The sequence below is a fragment of the Eublepharis macularius genome, chromosome 17, assembly GCF_028583425.1.
Source record: "Eublepharis macularius isolate TG4126 chromosome 17, MPM_Emac_v1.0, whole genome shotgun sequence".
Lineage (NCBI taxonomy): Eukaryota > Metazoa > Chordata > Lepidosauria > Squamata > Eublepharidae > Eublepharis > Eublepharis macularius.
Window position 1 is genome coordinate 17447647 of NC_072806.1, and position 25076 is coordinate 17472722.

At 44.8% G+C, this 25076-nt stretch overlaps 1 protein-coding gene across 1 annotated transcript in view; it reads left to right on the top strand.

The window, feature by feature from the left end:
- Positions 1-25076, top strand: part of CAMTA1 (calmodulin binding transcription activator 1) — an 807100-nt gene that overhangs the window by 484262 nt on the left and 297762 nt on the right. The window lies entirely within an intron of this gene.

Sequence of the window (25076 nt, forward strand, 5' to 3'; positions counted from 1 at the left end):
ATAAAGGGGTTTGCAAGGCAAGTGAGGGGCAGAGGTGGTTTACCATTGCCTTCCTCAACTCCAGTCTTCCTTGGTGGTCTCCCATCCAAATACTGACCAGGGCTGACCCTGCTTAGCTTCCAAAATCTGACCATCAGGCTGTACCATACCACATTTGCTTATTTGATATTAAGAACACCCATTTCAGTTGGGGTTCAGGCCCAGTTTCAGACCAGGAGACTGTCTTGTTCATCTTGACAGATGATGGAAGGGAACACAATAGAGTGAGTGTGCCACTGTCAGTTCCACTGGATCTCTCAATGGCATTCAGTGCTGGAATCTCTCTGGATCATTTGGCTATATGGTAGAGATTGGAGATAAAGTACTTTGGTGTATTTGCTGTTGCCTCGCTGATTTTTAACCCCAAAAGAGGCTGGAGGGAGCTCTGTTTGGCTCCTCTCGTGGTGTTTGCAGAAGGTGTAGTTATTTTCTCCCATCTACATGGAACTTCTGGGATATATAATCTGGAATTTTGTAGTTCAAATGCTGTCAGTATGCAGATGGGTGTTTTGAAATGATGTTTGAATGGAGGGCTGTCAACTTCAGGTTGGGGGATTCCTGGAGATTTTAGGTGGTAGAGCCTGGGCAAGGCAATGTTTGGGGAGGGGAGGGGCCTCAGTGGGGTATAATGCTATAGAGGGCACCCATCAAAGCAGACATTTTCTCCAAGGAAACTGATCTGTATGGCTGGAGATCAGTTATAATTCTGGGAGATCTCCAGCCACCACTTGGAGGCTGGCAACCCTATGTGAATGTGATAACTGGGCTAGATTAGGGCCAGCAAACTGAAACTCAGTCCAAGTAAGACCGTTAGCTACTGTTGGTGCTGATTGTGGAATTGGAAAACAACTTGCTCTGGGTACTACTCCTGCATTATGCAGGGGGTTGAACTAGATGACCTTAGAGGTTCCTTCCAACCCTATGATTCTATGATTGACCTGTCCTCTTCCATTGACATGTTCATCTAAGACTTTGGGGGATGACATGTTCCATGAAATTCTCTGTAACTGTTCTCTGAATTGTTTAAAATAAAAAGCTGCTGTTGGAGACTGCAGTTGGGAGTGGAGCAAGGGTGTTTGTGGGGGTTCATAACCCTTTCCCTCCCCAAGTAACTCCCCCAACCCTGCTTTGCTCTATACTGGAAAGTGTGTGTGTTTAATGTGTAGCTTTGCCCCTAAACTTGGACTTGCCTGCCCAGACTGTGGCTTCCCTTTTCTCCCAAGAATGAATTTCCAGAGAGATTGGCACACTAAGATTGATTGCAAGCAGTAGCCAAGGCATGTCTGCAGCTCTGGCCAGAAATGGAGAAATAAGAAAAGGCAGGTGCATTTCAGCAGGAACTGGGCACCATCTCGGAATATCGATTTACCACCTGAGCACGGAGGCCTGGAATAGCCACCGTTTTTGTGCAGAAAGTGCCGATGCGGCATTCTAGCTGCGATCCTATTACTGCTTGAATAACTGTATTGATTGGATTGATACTATTTGTTAGCATTTTCTGTCTCTTCTTTATAAAACATAAGAGGCTGCTTGGGGGATGTATCAGGTCTCTCCCCCTTCTCCAGTTCATTGCTACCACCCCTTCATAGGCAGAGTTTGTTAAATTAACTTGAATGTGGGCTCCTGTTTGGCAATCCAAAATTAAGCTGTACAAGTTCTTGAGTGTCATGACCCTCTCTGACCAGCCTGGTGACTCAGAAGGCACAGAGGAAGTGCCTGAGAAGCCAAGGGCAGGGAACCAGGAGGACCAGTTGGATCAGGGAGGGCCTGACATTGCTGCGGCACCTACTGACCTCGTTCCAGCAGCACCAGAGGCCACCCTGCCAGAGCCTCCCAGGGAGACCTTGCCACTAACCTCAAAGATAACCACTAGGCATCCACCAGCCAGGATGCAAACCTGGGCCTGTCGCCTCTCACGATCTGCTCTCACTCTGCAAGGGTGGCATCAATGGAGGGGCTGAAATAGAACAAAGGAGACGAAGTGCCAAACTGGCGGCATGCAGTCCCAGTCTGGACCCAGAACAGGGCTCTCAGAGTAGTTCTGCTTCACAGGATCCTGTCCAAGGCACAGCTCCATTTCAGAAGCCTCAACACCTGCCATCAAACTCAGCTGAGTCAGATTACCTCTCAGCCTATTTAGGCTGAGGCCGGAGAAGGCTGCATTGCTGGGTCAACCAGTCCACTAAGTGCAAGCCCTGTGTCCTAGCCCCCAGCGACAAGCTCCAGTCTGTGCTCCCAAGTCCAGTTGTCCAAGCCAGTGACCCTTCTCCAGAGGTGCCCAGACCTGCCCAGCCTACAAAGTGCAGGACATTGAGCCCTGGAACTGGCGGCATATGGAAAGCTAGTATGAAAGAAAAGGTGGACAGCTCTAAGGGTTGCTTTGGAGTCCTCCTTTTAATGAGACATCTATAGGGATTTGTAAAGAAAATAAGAATTCTTATAAAAGGTGGGCCATTGGCTGTGGTGCTGATAGGGGGAGGTAAGCAAGAGCCCCAGGTTCTTTTCTTACCAGGCATTGATGGGAATGAAAGATACCACTCCCCTCAAAAAATATTCTCTGCCTGGGATAGCAACTCAAGAAGTCTGCTGACTTTCCATGCCTTGCTTTTCCCTTGCTCAGCAATTCACCGTGTCACAAACGATTACGTTGTCCCAGACAACTCCTGAAGAAACAAAGCAATAATTTACGGGATTTTGGAGATAAGGTCGGCCCAGAAGACAAGGAAAAGGGCTCTGAAGTCCTGCTATTTTTCATGCAGCCCAATCGACCGACGCTGTATATCTTGCGGGAGCAGCTCTCAAGCGGCATTTATTATCTCCCATGAAAATGAGCTTTTCAGCCTTTGATAAAAAATTAATACAAGTAAAATGTCGACCTTTTTCGCTGCTTATTGAATGTCAAGAAAGCTGAGCTCGGTGGGCTCCTTGTGAACTTTGGTAAATTTCGCCGGACTAATCAGGAAAGATGGAGGCCCCTCCCATTTTGGTCTGTGTGGGGGGGTATGAAATATTTATGAGTTGATTGCGGGCTATGTAAACTTGGTATTTTCATGGCTGCCTGTACAGAAAGCCATTCTTAAAAGTCGCACTTACTGCAGGGGCTGCCAGGGGCCAGTGAGCTATCATGAAAGGCCACGTAGGTTTTTTTTAAAAAAAAACCATTGGAAAAAGCAGATGTAATACCAGCATACACAATAATTTGCTTTAAGCTGTGTAAATAGTATTCCGCATAGGGAGATGTCTTGAATAGGCTGGAAAAGCCATACCTCTCCACACTGGGTGAAAGTAAACTGGAGGGCAAAGCACGGCTCACCCTGGGTCTTCCAAATTCTTTATTAAGCAGAGTGGGGTGGGGTGACATTGGCCTGTTTACATGGCACTGGCTGAGTCAAAACTTTGCTGTGTGTGAATCTGCTTCGCGTTAGCCGCCTCGTTTAAGTGTAAAGGCCCATGAGTTGAGTCCTTTCTCCTCTCTAAGATCTTTTTTCAATCAAACCTTAAATCAGCATGGACAGGTGGACAGGAACATTGATCCTAGCATTACCTCCATGTTTTTTCACCGGAAACTGCCTATTTTTAGCTGTTTTCTCCCACTGTGGATTACTTCTGGCTATGGAGCCCCACTGGGAGAAAAACATTTTTTTAAAAGTATAACGGGGGCATCATCTCCTTCTCCCATCTCCCCATGTTGCTTTTTTGAAGCTCCACTCACACCCAAACCCATCAGGGCTTAACAGAGACATGATTCTGCCAATGTCATCCTCAAAAAGGCTGTGTGGGGATTGTTCACAAACCCTAAATTGCCCTGGCACCAGGAAGAATATAAAGGGTCAGAAATTTGAATGTAGCACTCAGAACTGGGATGGGGACAGGGAGTAGTCTGTGTATGGGGGGGTGTCTTCCCCCACCAGTTCATCCTGCTTTCGTCTACAATAGCTTCTCACACTGAGGAGTTTAAATTGATCGTGCCCAGAGAACGTTTTGAGTGGAGATAATTATTAATTCTCCAAAGCGTAATGACTTCCTATCTTTAAAGATAATCAAGGAATAGAATGAAACCGGGGGGCATCAAAAGAATTTGCTTGCAGCCAAGTTGGATGCATTCCTTTTTAATTTTTGTGTCAGATGGTGATGCATCATGGCCAAATTTGTATCTGTGTGAGTTATGAACACTCCATTTCACTAAAGCAGGGATTTTCAAAGCTCCCACCCCGTAAGAGATTTTTAGCCTGCTCCTCGTTCCCCTTTTTACCACTTTCACTGTTTACCCTCCAAGCAGGCAGGATATTTCTCCCTTTTCACTATTTTAAAAAAATCTAGATATTTAACTCCCTCTTTTATCCCCAGTTTACATTATTCCCCCTTCCCTCCTTTTATCTTCACAACAGTAACCCTGTGAGACAGGTTAAGATGAGAATGACTGACCGTAACATTCAACAGTACTTACTACTAAGTCGGTTTATTCTGTTCCTTCCTTTTTCCAGTACTGGAATCTCAATTTATAGGTCGAATTTTAGTTTTGGAAAATCAGAATACCAGATTTACACATCACAGTATGAAATTTTGGTCTAATTCAGAAAGGTAGCGCTAAATGAGAAGCAACTTGGTTGATGCATAGACTACATTGTTAAGAGAATGATGTCAGTTGGTCTCCCATTGTATTTTCAATGGGAGGAATCCCTTTTTTTTTTTTACTTCTTTCTCCAGAATACCAGTGATACAACCTGACATCTTGCATCATTTTAAATCTTCATGTCTGTTCAGACATTATTATTTATTTTGTTTATTCCTCACCCTTCTCCCCATTCAAGAACCAAAGTGGATTACATCATTCTTCTCTCCTCTGTTTTATCTTCACAACAACCCAGAGAGAAAGTTTAGTGTAAGAAAGTATGACTGGCACAAAGTCACCCAGTGAGCTTCCATGCGAGAGCAGGAATTCGAACCTGGTTCTCCCAGATCTAGTTTGACACTTGAACCACTACACCCCACGGACTCTTTACAGAAGCTGATGAGAAGACAAGATCACAACCTGAGATGTCTTCCTCCTCCTTATTTTGTCTTTTTTTACACTCAGCTTGATGAAAAGTTCTGGAGAACTCAGAAGCTTGCACACTGGTTTGTGACATATTAGTTGGTCCTAATAAAAAGTATTATGTAGCTTTTGGGCTAGTTTTTATTTTCCTTTAGGCCACGTTGACTTACTACAACTGCTAGTTAGCCTGAAAGGTTTTGATAGAATATAAGAGAGGACACAGTGTTTAAGAGCCCATCTAAATGTTAAAACAAAACCAGGGCCGTTTCCAGATGGCTCACCTTTTGCCGCTCCATGCCGCAACGTCGCAGCTCATCCTGGGGTGAACGCGAAATATCGCGCGAGTTTTGTGAGACGTTGTGCAAAACTCGCGGGAGAAAACGCGATATTTCACATTTTCCCCAGCACAAGCCGCGACGTTGCAGCATGGAGCGGCAGAAGGTAAGCCATCTGGAAACGGCCCAGATAACATGATGACTCTGTAACAGTTCATAATGTTGAGAGGGGAGGGGGTGCTTCACATGATAGCTCTTCCATGCAAAAAGGATTCCCCTATATAAATAGCAAATTAGAGAGAAAGCTGGGGAAGAACTTTTCTTCAAAACATAATAATAATAGCATTTGATTTATATATCACTCTTCGTGACAACTTAACGCCCACTCAGAGCGGTTTACAAAGTGTGTTATTATTATCCTCACGACAATCACCCTGTGAGGTGGGTGGGGCTGAGAGGGCTCTGAGAGAGCTGTGACTGTCCCAAGGTCACCCAGTTGGCTTTAACCGGAGGAGTGGGGAATCAAACCTGGTTCTCCAGATTAGAATCCTGCCACTCTTAACCACCACACCAAACATGCGAACGTTCTGTAGGCAGGGAATTTTTAAGGGGCATTCACATACTTTCCACACCTGTAATCACAAGTGGTTCAGTCCAGGGAGGTCTATGCCAAATTATATTTCTGAAGGTGTCATTCATTTCCAATACCCTCCCAAGTCTAACCTGTTTCGGGCAACTACAAGCTATTGAAGAAGGAAAAGCAAAAGCTGCAAACTTGGGGCATTTCAGCTGTCATCCATCTCCTGATACCAAAAAGCACATGGCTCTCCGGTAACTTGGCAAGAAGCACTTTTTTCCTCCTAGGTATGACAATTTCTTAACTGTTGTCACAAGGTTAGGAGACTTGTGAGCTGCAAGAGTGAGGTGGGGGAGAAGAGAAATCATGCAGCACATTAAAGTCTTCTGGAAATATGGCCGCGATGCAGAGAGCTATTTCATATTTATTTTCCTTTTGCAACCGTTATAAAAGGAATATAATGAGGATGTTGCAAATTAGACAAGTGTTTTTCCTCCTCGCCCGACAATAAAAAAATACATCAGAGCCAAGCTTGAAATCCTAATATAAGGAAAAATAACATTGAAGCTGAATTGTGACAGGAGTTAATGAAGATTTTACTAGAAGGTTTTCATCATATCAGCGGCAAAGGCAGAGGAGGGGAGGGGGGTCAGATATAAACTTGCAGTAACGAACTGTGAATGTGGCTGCGGATTGTTTTGGCTGCGAGAAGAGAAGAAGAAAATCTGTGGTAGGTTCCGTGGCACCTGTGTTCTTCAAGGCAGACCCAAGAGGTCAGCCATGGGCCACTCCCACGCTTGCCAAGCTAGTCACATTAAGTCCAACTTCTCAGCATAGAGAATTCTGATAGCAAACATTATTCAGATCCAAAAGCCATGCTGTGTTTTTATTTATCTATACATGCCCTGATTTTCTTCCCAATAGGGACCTGAACTAGCTTAAAACTTCATTATCCCCTCCTCTGTATTTATCCTCACAACAAACTACCCTGTGAGGTAGGTTAGGTTGAGATTGGCTCAACTCCCATGGTAGATTGGGATTCAAACTTGTGTCACCCAGATCTTAATCCAGGGGTCCCTAATGTGGTGCCCACTAACACCTTTCCTGGCACTGGACCAGAGCTTTTAGAAATTGGGTGGGGCGAGGTGGGGCTTTTGCCCAGCTCAGCTTCTGATTAGCCATTGGAGAGATCTGTGTGTGTCTGTGTGTCTGTCTCCACCTCCCATGGTGGCCATTTTGTGGTTGTAGTCACCATCATGTCTCAGAATTCCGAAGGTGCTCACAGGCTCAGAAAGGACTCCTCTCCTAATCCAACACTGTAACCACCAGTGCACCATGTTGGTAGTTCCTTTTAATAACATCAAAATTCTGCAACCTTAATGGGCAGTGCTATTATGGCTGCAGGACATTCTACAGAATATGCAAACAAGACTTAAGATCGTGGTCTTTTTTCTCCCCCGCCCCCCAGCCTTTTGATTTTTTTTTACCATCCATACTAATGAAGAGTTCTGAAGCACTCAAAAGTTTGCATACTATTTTGTGTCATTTTAGTTGGTCTTAATAAAAACTGATTTGACTTCTGGTTTTGGTTTTTGCTATGGACTCAAATGGGTACTTTGGGCCTCTCTGACTGTTTTTCAGATATGTTGTTCTATATTCAAATGTTTGCCGGACATTGAGCAAATGTGTCTTTGGCTTGCATTTTTTAGTCCATTCAAAGTTTCAAAGATATGGGGAGGGAGGAAAGGGTGTGGATTAGTCTTCTGTTGTTTTAGTCCCACCCAAGGATACATGAGTTTTACCTTTCATTTTAGATTTTAGTATTTGACATTGCAATAGAATTGATTGTTTGACACCTGACTGCTTACGGGAGTTCATGTGTGATGCCCACTGAAGCAATCAATGAGTGCCAAAAGTCAATGATAAATATTGGTGAATTTCTTATATCTATCAATACTTTATTTGGGCTGTGTTTAATGTAGTTTCCCTCCCTCCCTTTGATAATGTGATCCTTCCAACTTCACCTTTGTTCCAATAGCTTGTTCTTCCCTGAACTTACTGGAACAAGGTCCTTCGCAGTTAAAACAGACTAGAGATCTGCAAATGGTAACTTCTGAGCTAAATCTGTATCCTCCCCCCCCCCCACCTGCATTCTGGAAATATGCAGGAGACATGGGGATACCAAAAGGGACCTCTTGATTTACTCCTGCCCTTGCAGGGTTTTTTCTGCACCGGAAGTATATCCCTGACTGCCTGGGCCTTTGATCTCCTTCTTTCATAAAAAAGTATCTCTTTAGTCTGGGCTATCCAGAATGTGATGCCCTCATTGTCAGAGTTATCGCCGAGTTTCCTCATCAATTGCCAATTACCTGCCTCCACTTGGTCTTAATTATTCCTTTTGCTTTGGCAATGATGGATATCACATGTCAGGGCAGCAAACACCACTCCAGCCAAACTGCCATGAAACACTTTAGGTCTGGTATTTTTGGCACAGTGAATTTGAGTCTTTTTTTTTTTGCACAGGCTCCCAGGAGACTGAGTGGAGTCATTGCTTCGAATGTATCACTAGGATTACACAACTTGAGAAATGGGTCATTTCAGATCTCCATCACAGCCTGAAACCCAGAGAAAGGGTGGGGGGAAATGGGGCTGTTCACCAAATAAAATTTTATGCCTTAGCCATTCCAAGATAATATGATCCCTTCCAACTTACATGAAACTGCCTTATACTTGCCGTCTTCAGACCATTGAGTTCATCAAGGTCAGCACTGTCTTCTCTGATTCTACTCCTGTCTCTTTCACATTACCTACTACCTCTTATCAGGAAACTGGGACCTTCACATGTAAAATAAAAGTTCTACCACTGAGTCACAACCCCTCTTAAATGTGATCCTTCACCTTTGATCCAATCAGATTCCCCTGCTCCACTTCTAATAGGTACACTTAAATTCTCCTAAGGCATCTTAGAAGCCTACAGTATCCATAAGTCTCTGGGATGGACCATTCTGAGAGACAAAGCCATGTCCACCAATGCCTTGATCTGGCAAATATGCTCATGAAAGAGGCCTAATTTCCAAACCTCCAATTACCAGGATCTTGACCAAGGAAACAGTATGTCATGAATATATCTAGAACTATAGGGGAACAGTTGCTGGATATGACCAAAAAAGTCATTTAAAAAGCCTTTGCATACAGAAACAGGACTATTCCAGCCCCGTAACTAGACAGGCCACAAAGGGAGTCTAGAGACCTAGAACAGAACAACCTTGAAGAGGGGCATAAAACAATAGAGTTACATAGTTGTATTGCCATGTATAGATTAAAGAGTTGTCTAACATATCAATATATACAACATATCAAGGCCCAGGTGCCTTGGATACCAAGGCACCTGGGCCTTGGTAGGTACCTTTAACTAACAAGGCTCAAGTGCAGGAAGTATCTGAGGATGGCAGGAATGCATAACTTCATAGAGGCTGGCAACATTATTTGAGGATAGTTGCACTGATTGAGGGCCAAAAGGTATTCAGTTGTATGAGAAACTTGCAATCACTAATTCTACACAGACTTTGTTAAGACAAGAAGTAGCAAGAATGAACTATTGTTATATGTTTCAAGAAGATGTTTCAAATAAGGATAACCTTGTTTGGAGTATGAAGTCATAAGATAATAAGTTAGCCAAGAAATTGAGTCTTTGAAGTGGGACAGACAGCTATTGTAAAGAGGTTCTGATACCCTATAAATATGACAAGCTAAATTGATCAAGAGCTTCATCTTTGAAGGGGCTCCTTGCCTGTGACCTTCATATCTTTAGGTAAGATACTTTTTTGAACTCATGTAATTGCTCTCCTTTAATGATCTATTTAGTTATAGTGGATGGTATAATTTTCTGTTGATTGAGTTGATATCAAGCATACTGAATAATTATTTTGTAATAATACAGGCTTAAAATGGAAGCAGAGACTCCATAATTGTATTACAATACACAGTAATGAACCTCTCTTTGCAGAAGTTAAATGATTGGATATAGGAAAGCTAACTGGACACTGAAGTCTTCTTAAGTGCACTTCTATATCTAAATCAGGCCTGACCAGAGTAATCCAGAACAAATAACTCTAGTCTGGGCTCTTTTACATGTGAAGGGTCTATGATAATCCTGGGACAACACCTTACTTGCCAAAGAGCAAGTATGGGACCCGCCAGTTCCCAGGGGTTTGGGCATGCTCAGTGGGAGTTTTTGCTTTGGAGGTGGAGGTGAAAGCAAAATTCTAATTGGTACTGGGGTGGGGTGGGGTGCAGAGCAGAAAATGTTAAGTACCACTGCATCCAAGAAGCATGTAGAGTAAATTTCAGCCATGGAGGGAATGGATTTGTAAGGAAATATCTCTAGTCTCTGCTGGGAATACCCTTGCCTGGGAATCTTCCCTCCAGTTCCCAGGAAATCTTGTCCTGGAAGATCCCCAGCCTCCCTCAGCACCAATGGCTGTTTCACTGATGCTGCCAGAGAATACTGCAACACCCCTCCATCAGCATCCTAGACAAAAAGCTGCAGAGCAGCCCACTGTGGCCCAATCCCTGCCTCACCGGCTCTCATGATTCGTCTTTATGCTACATCCAATTTCCTGACTAAAAAGTGAAGCAACAAATATGAATATGTATTAACAAAGTGTTTGATTAATTATGCTGTTCAGCGTGGATACATCTTTTAATGATTATTTCCCTTTTTAATTAGAATTTATCTCTACCCCAGCCACAGACAACAGGATTAGAAGGGAGCCACTTAAAAAAAAAATCTGCTATCAGTTCCTCCCCCCCTCCCCTTTCACAAAACTGGCAGAATGCGGAGTGAGTTCTTGCAGTCATTGGAGGTGGGATTTGTTTACCACCACCCCTTTTCCCCTCCTTGGTCGACAATGAAACTAGCTGGGGAGATTCCTTTTCTCACCTGCTGTTGTTCTCTGCCTGGATTAGGCAGTTTGCAAAATAACTTGGATGAGATTTCACAGCTCTGCTACCTATGCTTTTTGTTTGTTGTTCCTGCATGAAAGAATGAGTGCTAAGTTGCATCAGGCTGGTAGAAGTTCAATTAACAGTTCTCTTCGCTCCAAGGTACAGTTTGGCTCTGACAAAAAAAGCCCTCTCAGACTGTGAAAGGGCAAGACGGGATGAAAAGGCCTGGATGGGTCAGGCAGAGCACTTGGGGATGGTGGTGGGCAGGGCCATTCAACACAGCTCTGAGCAGTTGTTGTTTGAGTATTACATTTGATTTGAGCCGTGCAATTCATACCCGCCTTTCTGTTTGTAACAGGGCCCACAAGGCATATCAAAATACTTTTTAAAAACCCTCAATCTTAAGAGTCCCAACAAAACTAAGTTTAGTGTTCAAATGATGAACACAGCCCAAAACAATGAATGCAGCCCCCCCCCCCCCAGTCATAAGAATCGGTTGTGATATGTGCACTAAAATCCAAGTTGCTGACTCATTCAAATAATAAAGAGTCCAGTAGCACCTTTAAGACTAGCCAACTTTATTGTAGCATAAGCTTTCGTGAACCACAGGTCTCATTGTCTCATCACTGGTTAGTCTTAAAGGTGCTACTGGACTCTTTACTATTTTGCAACTACAGACTAACATGGCTAACTCCTCTGTATCATTCAAAATACTTTCTTGAAGTTTGGATAGAAGAGAGAGGTCCTGGTGACTTTCCCTTGGGACAGTTTCACAAGCTGGGTGCCACCAGTGAGAAAGCCCTGTTCTTACAGCAACCACCATAAATTAAATGATATGAGGCTTTGCAACTTGACTTGGGCATGTGGGGTAGGGGGAGTTCTGATGGAAATGACATGCTCTTGGGGATCTTGGGATCAGGCCCTTCAGTGACTTAAAGGTAAACATAAATAGCGCTTGCAAGCGATCAGCTGCAGCTCTTTTAACACCATCACAATGCATTCCCTACAGAATTACTTAACATCTGCATTAGGAACCAGCTGCAGCTTCCAAACAGTCTTTGTGGCCAGCTTTGTGCAGAGAGTGCATGCCTGTAGTTCAGGTGGAAGGTGTCCCGGTTTATGTGTGGCAGTGGCCATCCCTGATGACTCGCAGCTGAATATGTGAATAAGTCCGAGCTAGGGTATAGGAAGTTTTCTTTGGATCCTGGGGGGTGAGGCTGACACAACCCAGGACAGCTCCCAGAAAAAGCAGTCTGTATGCTGCTACAACCAAGCCCAGCTGTTTGTACAGCCCAGGGAGCTATCCCGGGTGCTGTTAAACTCACCGCTGGCTGTGGTACTTGTTGCTTGCTTTGTCATTTCTGCAACTTTTGACAAGCTTCCAAGGCACAATTTCGTCCATGCAGGCTGCTGATTAGCCTATCTAAACCTCAAGGCTTCTCAAAGGGATCTGAAGGGCCACTTTTGGAGACCACATGCCGACTGGAGAGACTTTAGGTTTTTATGCAACAAGGCAGTTTTTGTGTTTGTGCCAATGGAGCACACGAAATAATGAGATTTGCTTCTAACTTGGTTGTTACACTCATTTCTTGTTCTTTTCCTTTCCTTTTGGGAGTAGCTCTAGTCCTTTCTGTTCTTCCACCCTTTTCTTCCTCCCCATCTCTCTTCAATTCCTGTACATCAAAGTGAGAGAGATACATCCATCTGTCCTGTTCTCACTGAGACTGTAGTGATTAAGCATTTAAATTGATTAATCAAATTTCCTGTGATGAGAACTACTGCCATTCATTAATCGGAGCCAGATTATAAATAAGAGATGGTAGATACAGGAGACAAACATGTTGACAGGGAAGACGTGGTATTTTGAATACCAATTGGCACCTAGCATCCAGCAGGCTTTAGCGATAGGCAGCCAAGGGATGCGGCTTCCCCAAAGATAAAATTAGACTGAGATTAAAGTATCCCCATTTTAATAAAGAAATATACTGGTGGCATCATTTGCATACTAAACCCAGGCTTTCTGTTATGCAAGAAAGTACCTGTCGGGTAGTTACACGATATGTGGAATTTGCTTCTATTTGTAACTCGGGAAGGGTTTGACAAGGCTTGTTTTGTCCATGTTGATATTGAGGAAGGAATATTCCCTGGCTGGAATACCCTCCCCTTTCCTCCCCTTTTTTCTGTCATCATCATTGTACAACCTAGAGCTGGAACAGATGCTTAAATCCAAGTCTGACCCTAAAGCCTTTTACAAGACGAAAGTTTGAACATGTGTAGAATTTCTGAGGGTGGCACACGTGCCAGCCCCTGTTGCTGAGAATTCCTTATCAGTTACATTGTGAGGAGGCGTGTGCCAAAACTGCCAGTACCGTTGTGTGTACCTTTTCTCCCCAATGTTGGCAAACTTTCTTACCCTTGCTGTTGTTTGTTTATTTGAGCATTTGAGGTGATTCTCCTATGCATTATTTTCAAGGCTTCTTATGAGTCAGAGACTGGGGTGCAGTCAGTAGGTGGAGAAAGAGAGAGTGAGTCACCTAAAGTTGGCAAGAGAAAATTGTTATGAGCCTGGGCCTAGTGAGGCAGTGTCTCTGGGAAAGCCTGCGCTAAAGTGACTGCAGGGCCTACATTTCCCAGGTTCCCTTTTGCCTCTGTGATTGGGTAAGGGGATTCTGAGAGAAAATTGAACCAATAGGAAAGTAAGGGGATGGTGCCTGAGAGAAGAGATAAAAGGCCTCACCACAGTGGGAGGGGGGGGGGTTCATTCCTAGGGAGCATGCTGAGGAGGGGCTTCTGCAGATGGAGGGATCCCTCATCCAGAAGGGGTGAGACAGTTGGGAGTCAGTCACCAGGACAGCTAAGACAGTCTAATTAGACTGTTAGGGTGTGTTAGTTTGTTTATTCACCAACCTTTACTTTTCTCTTTATTTTACAAAGTTTTGAACAGCAGTTATTAATAAGCCTTTTAAATAAAGTTCTTTATTATTCTGCCTGGGTCCTTATGCCTCATTCAGTCACATAATAAATCAAACCTACTGAGAAAGAGTAATCAGAAGGGGTCGGTTAGGTGCCCTGGGCCCTTCCGAGGAAATCTGTACCAGAGTGGTGGCAGCCTATAGAGAGCTTCTCTGGGCTCAGCTAGCTGTGAATGTACCCCAGAGGACCCCTCAAGTTAGAAATAATTCTTCTAATCCAGGCAGAACAAGTCTTTACTGGGGCTGGGTAGGGTCATGGATACTGGCCATTCTCAAGGTCCCTTACTAGAATTGGGGGAAGCAGTGAGCCCCAATCTTGTTGAGCTTGTGGGCACTTTGGGAATCTTGAGAACAGGTTGTGGGCCTCACTACAAAACAGCTGCCTCAGAGGGAACCAATCACAACATGGCTGCCACAGGCTCCTGAACCCAATCAAAATGATGGAACATTCCACAAAGTATTAAGAGGTTCCAAGCCAATCCTCTTCCTTCAATGGAGGCAGCCGTTTCTGAATGGATGTTCCCTGCAGACATAAAGGGAATGTCCCTTGGGCTCTTGTGAAGGACTTCCTCTTCCAGTGAAGTGGGGGAAAGCAGTACCGGTTCAGTGTTTTGAGGAAGAAGCAGGTGAGTGCCAGGAAACTTAGTGGAGTGTTTCCTGGTACTCACTTCTTGCTGCAGGATCTTCGAGCACCTCTTAGGATATCACTGAGTTAGAGGCAAATGCCTAGCAGGCTGAAGGTCCTGCTATTTTGTTTAGGCAAAAACAGAAGGCCCAAGCTCCCAGTATTTTTTTTCCACTCACCAATCCCTAGACATCTCGTTGCCTGCCAGTTGTAGGAGCTGGTCCCTGTTCCCTTCTGTCTACGAAGGAGGCTCTGAAACCTGAGCAGTTCCATAGGGCAAGGTCCAGCTTGCAGCTCTGGGGTTCTTGGTTCAGATTTTGCAGCCTCCCAGAAGCTTGGTGTGGCACCCGTTGGCGAATAAATGGCCTCTTGGTCCTGCCTCACCATTTGTTTCCTGAGCAAGGGCACACTGGGAAGTAGGGAGTATTGCTGAGTACGCTGAGATTAAAGCTATCATTTCTCGCCAAGCAACATGCATGCCTTATTGTCGTAAATATTTAAAGAACTCTTATTAAAAGAATTACCATCGTAAAAGTTTAAGTGTTTGATAGATGAAAGCCGGCTTTGGGTGTTGCTACTGTGCATTGAGTGGGGGGTGGGCGAAGAGGGGGATGTATGAGGTGAGCCAGCAAATGGGCTTCTGAAACAGAAAGCAGTCCAGAGAGCTTTTTCCTTGAGCAATCCTTCTTGGCCATTCCTTCTAACTGCAGTTATATTATCAGTTTGGGGACTCGGCTCTCCTTTTTGCTGCTCTGTACGTATGTGTCTCCAGCCTTCCTGCATGTGGGAAACATCAGGGAGAAAGGCTCTGAATTATCCATTTTTGTATGGATGGAGTTTGGAGATACGTCACCCCAATGTAGTCCTGAATTTGGGTCCTGAGGAACTCTGCTACATGAAATGAGTCATGAAGGCAAGATGCAATGCTCAATTCCCTTTGGTTCCAACGGGATTTAAATGTGTTCCTTCAGTTTCCAAGTACTCTGCCAGAAGGAGTAGACTTGACAACATTTTGCACCTATGTTTTTTTTTTAAAGTGTCTACTTCACAATGTAATGTGAGAATGAGGCAGTTACACATGTTAGGAATCCCATGTAGAGTGCCAGGAATGATTGAAGCTTCTTATTTTATTCATTTATTTGAAACATTTTATTTATTTTATTTATTTTCATTGTATGTATTTATTTAAAATGTTGATTAGCTGCCTTCTTACCTTGCAGAAATTCAAGGAGCCTACAATATAAATAAAAACAATCATAAAATGAATAAAAGCAAAATTTAAAAGCTCAGTCTCAGACTGCCGATAAACGGAAAAACAAAGTTAATTAAAAGCAGTCCTAAAGAAAATGGGGAACTCAAGTTGTCTGCTCTATAATGTGTGAAAAGGAGCATGAGCCCAAAAGACAGGCAAGTCCCTGCCCTTTATTTTATTTATTTATGTCAATATTAGCCCACCTTTCTCACTGAGACTCAAGGCGGATTGCACCGTGAGAATCAGTGCAGTCAATTTCAATGACATTTCAATAAATAATGTAATTAGATATATAAATGCAAATGTGCAAACTTTAAAACTAGCAGGAATCTAATACCGAGTTGAAGAAATGTTTCCAGTCTGGAGACTGGATGATGAGAACAGATAACAATGTGAACTCATCTAGGGATTCAAGGTCTGTCCCCCAGTTTATGTTTCCATCAGAACCGAAGCCCCATATCTCCCCCTCTAATGGATAGGTCCTGTTTGACTGTGCATGGCGCTGGTAGAGAGTCAGGGGAATTTCATAGCTGCCCATTGGCTTTTCTCACTGAATTTTGATTAATGGAACAGGCTGGAAGCACTGATGTCTCCCAGCTCCTTTAGCTGACAGGAATGAGGGTAATCTGGTGTTTAAATGGATTTTGGAATGTGTCTGGTTTTCGCCTCGAAGTCCTGAAGGAACGGCCATCTGCTACATGATAGCCAGCTCTCAGAATGCACTATTTTGGGGGACCTGTTTGAAAAGACAGATGACCCTTCCATCAGTGTGAGGGTCTGTGATTTACGTGGGTGTTTTGTTGTTTAATTAAGATAATTTGCAAATTTGCAGTGGAGGAAGCTCACTGGTTTTCTTGTCCTTTTTGAACATATACTTATCTTTCTGACTTTGTTCACATTAAGGATTTACATGGTGTTCTTTTGCAAACACAAGTGGAAAACCCAGTCCATTTTTGCAAATAGCCACAAATCACATGTGGTACACGTTGGTACTGCTGTCTAGCATGCATCCCTTCTCTTCCATTCAGAAACAGGATGGCAAATCAGGATCTGTGCAGTCGGTGGAGTGTTCAGAGACCCACTTGTGGCTGTGTGTGTGTCCAGTTCATGCTGACACACCTGGAGAGGTGGGTTATTTCGCACAACCACTCCACTTGTGGCTGGATATGCATCTCCGTTGATTCTGCATACACGAGTCCCTTCCCTTGGTGCTTCTCAGCAGGGATCAGACCAGTGTCAAAATGGGAGGGGCAGAATAAGGTTCCTGATTGCAGCAATAAGTTTTTCTTCAGGAATGGCACTGTAAACTTGCATGATTAGAGTGTTGGACTAGTATCTGGGAGACTCAGGTTCAAATGCCAGCTGTGTCATGGAAGCTTGCTAGGTGACCTTGGGCCAGTTCTGCTCTCTCAGCCTTAACCTACCTCACATGGTTGTTGTGAAAATAAAATGGAAAGAAAGGGAATGATGTTGGAGAGCTGAATATGAGTAAAAATGTCTACAGAAATAGACTTATGTGTGTGTAATCAGAGGCACTCACAGGTTTGCCTTTGAGGTCTTAGTATCTTCAGAGGTTGATTATTGGGGGAGGATTTTGTCCCTCTACTAATAGCTTTGCAGACAAAGTTGTGAACTGACCAGGGAAGAAATACTGTCTCTTTAATAGACATGTAGTATGTGGAAATGGGCAGTTGAAGCTTTTTGTGGCATGGAGCTAAATAATATCACCTGATTATTGCTGTAGCTCAAATTGGTATTAAAGGGACAGCTAGAAGGATCAGTTTTAAAGCTGGCAACCGTATTTGGAAACTGCAGCCACTAGGGTTGCCAGCTCCAAGTTGGGGCATTCCTGGAGATCTGGGGGGTGAAACCTGGAGAAAGTGGGGTTTGGGGAGGGAAAGGACATTGGCATGGCATAATTCCATAAAGTCCACCCTCAAAAGTAGCCATTTTCTCCAGGTGAACTGATCTCTGTGTCCTGGAGACTAGTTGTAATTCCAGGAGATCTCCAGCCACTACCTGGAGGCTGGCAACCCTCGCAGCCACTCATTTTTGTACTGGAAGCCATTAAGAACTGAACCCATCCTTTCATCTGCATAGTCCCTTCTTAGGTTCCATTAAATACATTTATTCATTGTGAACTTTGGAATTGATGCTTATACACAGCGGAGATGTGACTTCGCTGATATGACACAACTTTGGGCATACATTTGACAATGGTTTTCATTTTGAGATATTGTGCCGACTGAGAAGGGTTTAAGTTCCAGTGAAATTGGTAGCCACAGTAGCAGCAATCTGTCAGCCTCTTGGGATATATTTCAGGGTGGCTGTCATGTGAACAGTGGAGGGGGGGGTGACTAATGAGCCACATTTGAGATTTCTTCCCCTCCCCATGAGAAAGTACCAGGCTCTCCTTTGTAAGCATCATGGAAACAAAAGCGAGTGAATTTGCAGCATACGCCTGGAGGGGCTGAAGGTATAAGGCTTTCTACAGATTACACTTGCAAAATTCAATCGCCGTGCATTCGAAGCCTGACTGCTCATATTTTAAAGCAGCTGCATTTAGTTGCAGGTGACAGAAAACCTGTTATATGTCGGGGAAATGTGTACCCCATGTAGCCTACACGCCCTTACTTCTGTCAGAGCTTGGCATTTCATCATCTCCAGCCTAATCTGTAATGGAGCCAGTAAGATCCAGGACCAAGGTTAACTATAGAACCTGTAGCCTAGCTAGAGCAGTTAATTTTAGGAAGTCTTCCCTTGCTACCATTAAGGCCTTGGTCATCTATTCCCAGGAGCTTTGCTACATTTGCACTGTATCTAATAGACAACAGGAAACTATATTTGGGTCATGTCTGGAACCTGATTCCATGGGAACTCTGGAAAACTGACAAGTGGGAACCAAGCTCAGACTCCAGGTGACTGAGTCTCTCATGTTCTCTCCCCCTCTTTCTCTCCCTCCCGCTTTCCTTTTTTCCCTTCAAAGCGAATTTCCACCTTTACAGCTGTGAATGCTCCAGACGCAGTGAGGGGCTGAGCCTACTGAAATCTCCAAAGTGACTTTCCAATCCATCTTTTGGAATAGCCAGAAAGGCTAAACACTCTCAGAATAACCCATTGGGCTTCCCTTTCCTGGCAGTCCCTATTAATTCCCCAGGTTCCCAATGACTGCCCAGCTGCCCCATGAACCAAGACCAGCCCTGTCAGGCTGTTCTAAATCTTTATATACCGTCTTAGCTTCTGCATGGGAGAGTCTCTCACCACATGTCAACAAGTGTAGTCATGTCTGTTGAACTGATACCTAGAACCTTTTGAAATCAATAGCAGCTTCATATCAGCAGTGCTGGGGTGTGTATGCTCATTTATTTAGTTTTTGATGACTCACAAAACACAAGGGGAGGGGCAGTGGCTCAGTGATACAGCATCAGTTTGGCATGCAGAAGTTCCGAGGTTCAGTCCTCAGCATCTCCAGTTAAAAGGACCAGGTAGCAGGTGATTGAATGACCTCTACCTGTGATCCTTGAGAGCTGCTAGCAGTCTACTGCTTGTGCGTTGGATCCTTGCCCATCTTGGCTATTTAGATCATGTAAGAACCACACAAATGAGCCCTTGAGGTCTGTCATAAATCAGTCACTAACTCGGGGCACTTTACCTTGGCCACTCAAACAGGCAGTTATCCACCCGCTAATTAAAAAATCATCCCTAGACAAAAATGTCATGGACCTGTCTCTAATCTGCCATTCCTGGGCAGAGTGATTGAGAGAGCAGTAACTGACCAACTCCAGGTCTTCTTGGATAACAGTGGTGCTTTGGATCCTTTTCAGTTTGGATTCAGACCAGGTCATGGGGCATGGACGGCTCTAGTAGTAGCTTTAGTGGATGATCTCCATTTGAATATAACATGCTGTGTTATTGTCAGAATTGCTTATACTCTGTTTCAGCATTTTTTCAACTCTGCATTGGATTTCTGCTGGCTTAAATCTTTGCAAATTTGGGTTTATATATCCCATTACCTTGTTTATCAAAATATCTTTGCAATTGACTGTAGTGTGTAGTGGTTAAGAGTAGCAGGACTCTAATCTGGACTCTAATCTGAGGAGCCTGGGTTTGATTCCCCACTCCTCTGCTTGAAGCCAGCAGAGTGACTTTGGGTCAGTTACAGCTCTTTCGGAGCTCTCTCAGCTCCACCCACCTCACAGGGTGATTGTTGTGAGGATAATAATAACACACTTTGTTATTATTAAGCATTAAATTGTCCTGAAGGGCAGTATATAAATCAAATTTTATTATTACTACTCACACTGTGTAAGCCACCTTGAGTCTCAGTGAGAAAAGTGAACTATAAATAACATAAATAAATAAAAATACTGATCTTGATGGTCTGATTCAGTATAATGCTGGTTCATGTTTTAATGTGTTCAAGATCTTTCCTTGAAGATAGTTTCACATGGGTAGGTGAGTTGGTCTGTAGTAGAACAGCAAGATTTGGGTCCAGTAACACCTTAAAGACCAACTAGATTTCCAGGGTGTGAGCATTTGAGCATATTTTGACTCTTGAAAGCTCATACCCTGGAAATCTACCTACTGAACTGTAATCAAGATCTTTCCTGTATATTTTTGTCCTATTAATTTGGAACAGTTGCAGGTTCCATCTCCACAAGTGTTGATGCATCCCAGGGAGCCAGTTTGGTGTAGTGGTTAAGAGCAGCAGGACTCTAATCTGGAGAACCAGGTTTGATTCCTCACTCCTCCAGTCGGTCTGGGTCAGTCACAACTCTTCTAGAGCTCTCTCAGCCCCACCCACCTCTCAGGGTGATTGTTGTGAGGATAATAATAACACATTTTGTAAACCGCTTTGAGTGGGCAGTTAGTTGTCCTGAAGGGCAGTATATAAATTGAATGTTGTTGTTGGTAATCCCCAATACTATCCATAAACAAGCTTTGAAAGAGTGGAGGAATCCATCTTGGGCATTTGCTGTTCTTCAACATGCATGGCAGTACCCCAGGTCCACCAGTAATCATCAGCAATGCTTGGGCCATGGAGGATAGAGAATAAATTCCCTCTACTGATTCTCTCTGCACAATTTGATAAACCTTGCCTTAGTCAACCCTGTGTCCGTTGTCCCTGTGCTTAGCTGCCTCACATGTTGCAGCACTGGTGTGAGAAAATGGCGATCGGGGGGGGGGGACTTCCATCTCCCCACTTAGGGTTGCCAATCTCCAGGTGGTGGCTGGAGATCTCCTGGACTTACAACTGATCTCCAGGGGCAGATCTAGGGTTGCCAGCACCCAGGGCAACCTTTGTCTGGCTTTTCCTGAATGCACGCTGTGCGTGACGTCATCACGCTGCATGCTGCCCATGCAGCAAGCGGGCCGCCCCAGCGCACGGTGTGGCATGGAGCTGGTGACAGCAGCACAGGCATGCGCTGGGGTGGCCGGCTTGCTGTGCGGGCGGCTGAGCACAGGGCTGGGAGGCCCTCCACGCAGTTTGCCTGCCCCGCTGATGGGGCAGCTGGCTTGCCGCATGCTCCCTGTCCTGTGCGCGTGGTAAGCCAGCTGCCCCATCGGCGGGGCAGGTGGAGGGCCTCCCAACCCTGTACTCAGCCGCCCATGCTGCCACTGCCAGCTCTGGCGTGCTTCTGGCACCTGGCAGCCATGCCTGGCACCCCCTCTTTGGCTGTGTCGGGGGCAGGCTACCCCCCTGCCCCCCCCAAGCTGGCCCTGCTGATCTCCAGGCCACAGAGAGCAGTTCCCCTGAACAAAATGGCTGCTTTGGAGGGTGGATTCTATGGCATTATGCCCCGCTGAGGCCCCTCCCCTCTCCAAACCCCACCCTTTCCAGGCTTCACTCCCATTTCACCTGCAGGAGCCAAGTTTTTTAGATGCCAAGGGCCCTGAGCACTTGGGAAGGGGTGTGTGGAAGGCATGGTGCCTTGTGATCCTGTCTCTCCTTGTTTTCTTACCATGCTTTTCTCCATCCTGCGTCCATCCATTTGCTGCTTCTCCTCAACCCAGGCACTCTTTGCCTATCATTCTGTTTAGTTTAATCATGCAGTGAATTTCTCCTGCTCTCCTTTTCCTCAGATGCTGGCAGATCTTTGTAAAATAGATTGCTTCATTGAACTGTTGTTGTAAGGAAGGTTTGGGGGTTTATTTTATTTTTAAAAAGCTCAACTCTTCACTAATCAGCTTCTTTTGTTTAAAAGTTTCTGTGACTGTGTTTATTAGGAAGTCCATTCGAGTCCAGATTTCAGTCCAGTGTAGTTACACCCCTTTCTATTCCTTCCTCCCCCCCCCCCCAATCAGGTTAATTCTTCTGTCTTTTCTCCAACTTTTGGGTTGAAAGGAGTTAAGCCTGAGAAATTGACTGTAAGGAGCAGGAGAGGGAGCGCAGAAGAACTAGCCTGTCGAGCAAGAGAGGGAGGGGAAGGCCATTGTGGCCAGATTCTGGGATGCTGATGACGCATGGCCTGGAGAGGTCCACTGGGACCAGACTCGTCCAGGCAGGTCAGAGGACAGGACACCCATTGCTGTGCTTTACAGCGCAATGCTGTGCATGTTCAGCAACATCCCGGCAACCAGGGAGCAGGGAATGTAGAGCAGGCCAGGAAGGGGTGGGGAGAACAGACTGAGCCTGGTCCTTGCCCAGAGACCTTCTGAGAGATGGCAACAGAGGAAGGAAGAATCTCCATGAATTATTCCTCAGTGTTCCTGTGTACCTGGTTATTATGGGGTGTAAATAACCAAAGAAAATGCTCTTAAAATATGGCAGGCTATGGGAGCATTTTTTAAAAAATATACCTAGCTGCTAAGTTAAGGGTAGGAGTAGAAAATGTGAGGGGTGTGGCTCTTCCTAGATTTTACCAGTCTGGTGTGTACAAATGGCCTGGCAAGATCCAGGACCAACAAGAATGATGAAAGAGCCCTCTTGTTGCTCGGACCAGAGAGTGGACACTCTTTCTGAGCTCACTCTGACCTAGGGTTGCCAGCTTAGGTTTCCCAGATTTCCAGCTGGTCTCCACTCTACAGAGATCAGTGCCCCTGGAGAAAATAGCTGCTGTGGAGGGTGGACTCTATGGTATTCTATCCTGCTGAGGCCCCTCCCACCCCAAATGCCACTCTCTCCAGGGTTCAACCCCAAAATCTCCAGGAATTTCTCAACCTGGAACTGGTAACCCTACTGGGCCTGTGGCTGTTTCCTTGTCCTTCTATTCTTTGATAACTGCTGCATAGTGACTGATAGCATCCCCCCCACCCTGCCCCAGCTTCCAGGTACATGACTCGATATGGATCTTGGTTCCTGATGTTGCCACTGGTTTCAGGTGTGGCATTAGAGAGACAAGCCATTCCATGAGGGCAGCTCTGATTCTTGGTTCACGTATTGTTTGCATGAAACATACTCAACTGTATATTTGTGTGTGTGTGTGTGAGAGAGAAAGAGAGAGAGAGAGAGAGAGAGAGAGAGAGAGAGATCTCCCGGAATTACAACTGGTCTCCAGGCCACAGAGATCAGTTCACCTGGAGAAAATGGCTGCTTTGGGGGGTGGACTCTATAGAATTATGCCATGCCATGGTCCTTTCCCTCCCCAAACCCCACTTTCTCCAGGTTTCTCCAGGTTTCACTCCTCAGATCTCCAGGAATTTCCCAACTTGGAGCTGGCATACATCCCTTGAGGTTCATTATCTTGACATCTAGTACTGTTCATTTGTTTTCTACCTAGTATATAGTCAGGGCTTTTTTTCAGGTGGTGGAACTCAGTGGGTTGCCCTCAGAGAAAATGGTCACATGGCTGGTGGCCCCGCCCCCTGATCTCCAGACAGAGGGGAGTTTAGATTGCCCTCTGCAATCTCAACTCCCCTCTGTCTGGAGATCAGGGGGCGGGGCCACCAGCCGTGTGACCATTTTCAAGAGGTTCCGGAACTCCGTTCCCCCACGTTCCCCCTGAAAAAAAGCCCTATATATAGTTATCCTGCCCTTCCTCCAAGAAGCTCAAAATAGGGTATATAGTTACTCACAAGAAACTTGTGAGGTTGGCTAGGGTGAGAGTATGTGGCTCGCCCAAGGCCACCCAGCAAGTTTCATGACTGAGTGGGGATTTGAACCTGGAACTCCAAGATCCCAGTCTGACAGCTTTATCACTACACCATACTGTTTCCCAATCCTAAAACAGCCCAGATCAGCCAAGCGGTATGGGAGATTAACACATGCATATGAATCAGCACTGTAAGAATAAGCGGGGGGGGGGGGACCGTTTACCCTCACTCACTTAACTGCCTCCATTCTTTACTTGTTTCTTGTGGGGCTTGTTGTCCTTTTTTGGTCAAAAAGCCTTCTGTTTCCTGCATTGGAAGGCCCCCACCCCAAACCATCTTCCTTTTTTCTGCACTCTTGAGAGCCTTACAAAATGCATAATGGAATACACAGGTCCTGGATCATAATTTATCCACATATGCACATATAAACTTTTTAGAGCAGAGGTTTGCATGTGATTTGTTCTCTCTAAAGATTGATTTAGCTTCTTATTAGGGGAATTGGGGAATTGAGCGTAGAAAAGCTAAACCAAATCCAGAAGGGTTTGGAGAAAAAAACAGATTTTATTTAAATATATATTTTTCTCTCTCCACTGGTGTAATTCAGTAGGGAGCAGATTTCAAAGCTTGTCCAACCTTAGCCTGAATTTCTGATTTCCTTTTCCTTTCCACCTCCCCCAAGGTGGTCTCATTAAAGAGAAAACACCTCAGCATTATTGCATTATTTTTAAATAAGCTGCAGTGACTTCGGATGTGTGTGTGGGGGGGGGGGTTGGTTCATGAGAATTTCCTGTAATGGTTTGATTTGCTTTCCCCACTCACTTTTGGAAATTTGATCTTTTGATCAAAATACATCCTGCAGTGGGAGCATCATTATTAAGGAGGCCCATTTAGGGAACGCCTAGACTACCCCATATTTCATCCAGTATTGGGAGCCCTGTCCTTCCAACTAGGGGTCTCTATGCCTTGCCTTGTCTTTATTTATTTGTCCTTTGCAGGACAAAGGGTTGCAGGAACAGGGCAAGGAACACATAAACATATAAACCACTTTGGGAAGACTCTTATTTATGATACCTATGCATGAATGTTGGCTTCGCTTAGTTTTGGATCTCTGGAGGGAGCATGGAAAAAATAAATCAAGTTCTCGGGTGCACACTAAGTGCATGTGGGGCACACTGACCAGACATGTTAGGCTTCATTATTCCTCCAGAGCTCCAAGCAGGAAGACTTGTCTGCTTGTTCTCCAGTTTCTTAATAGAGGAACTTCAGAAGCTGTCCTGCCTTGCTCTAAACCGATCTATGTGGCTGCCATGCCTTTCTCTG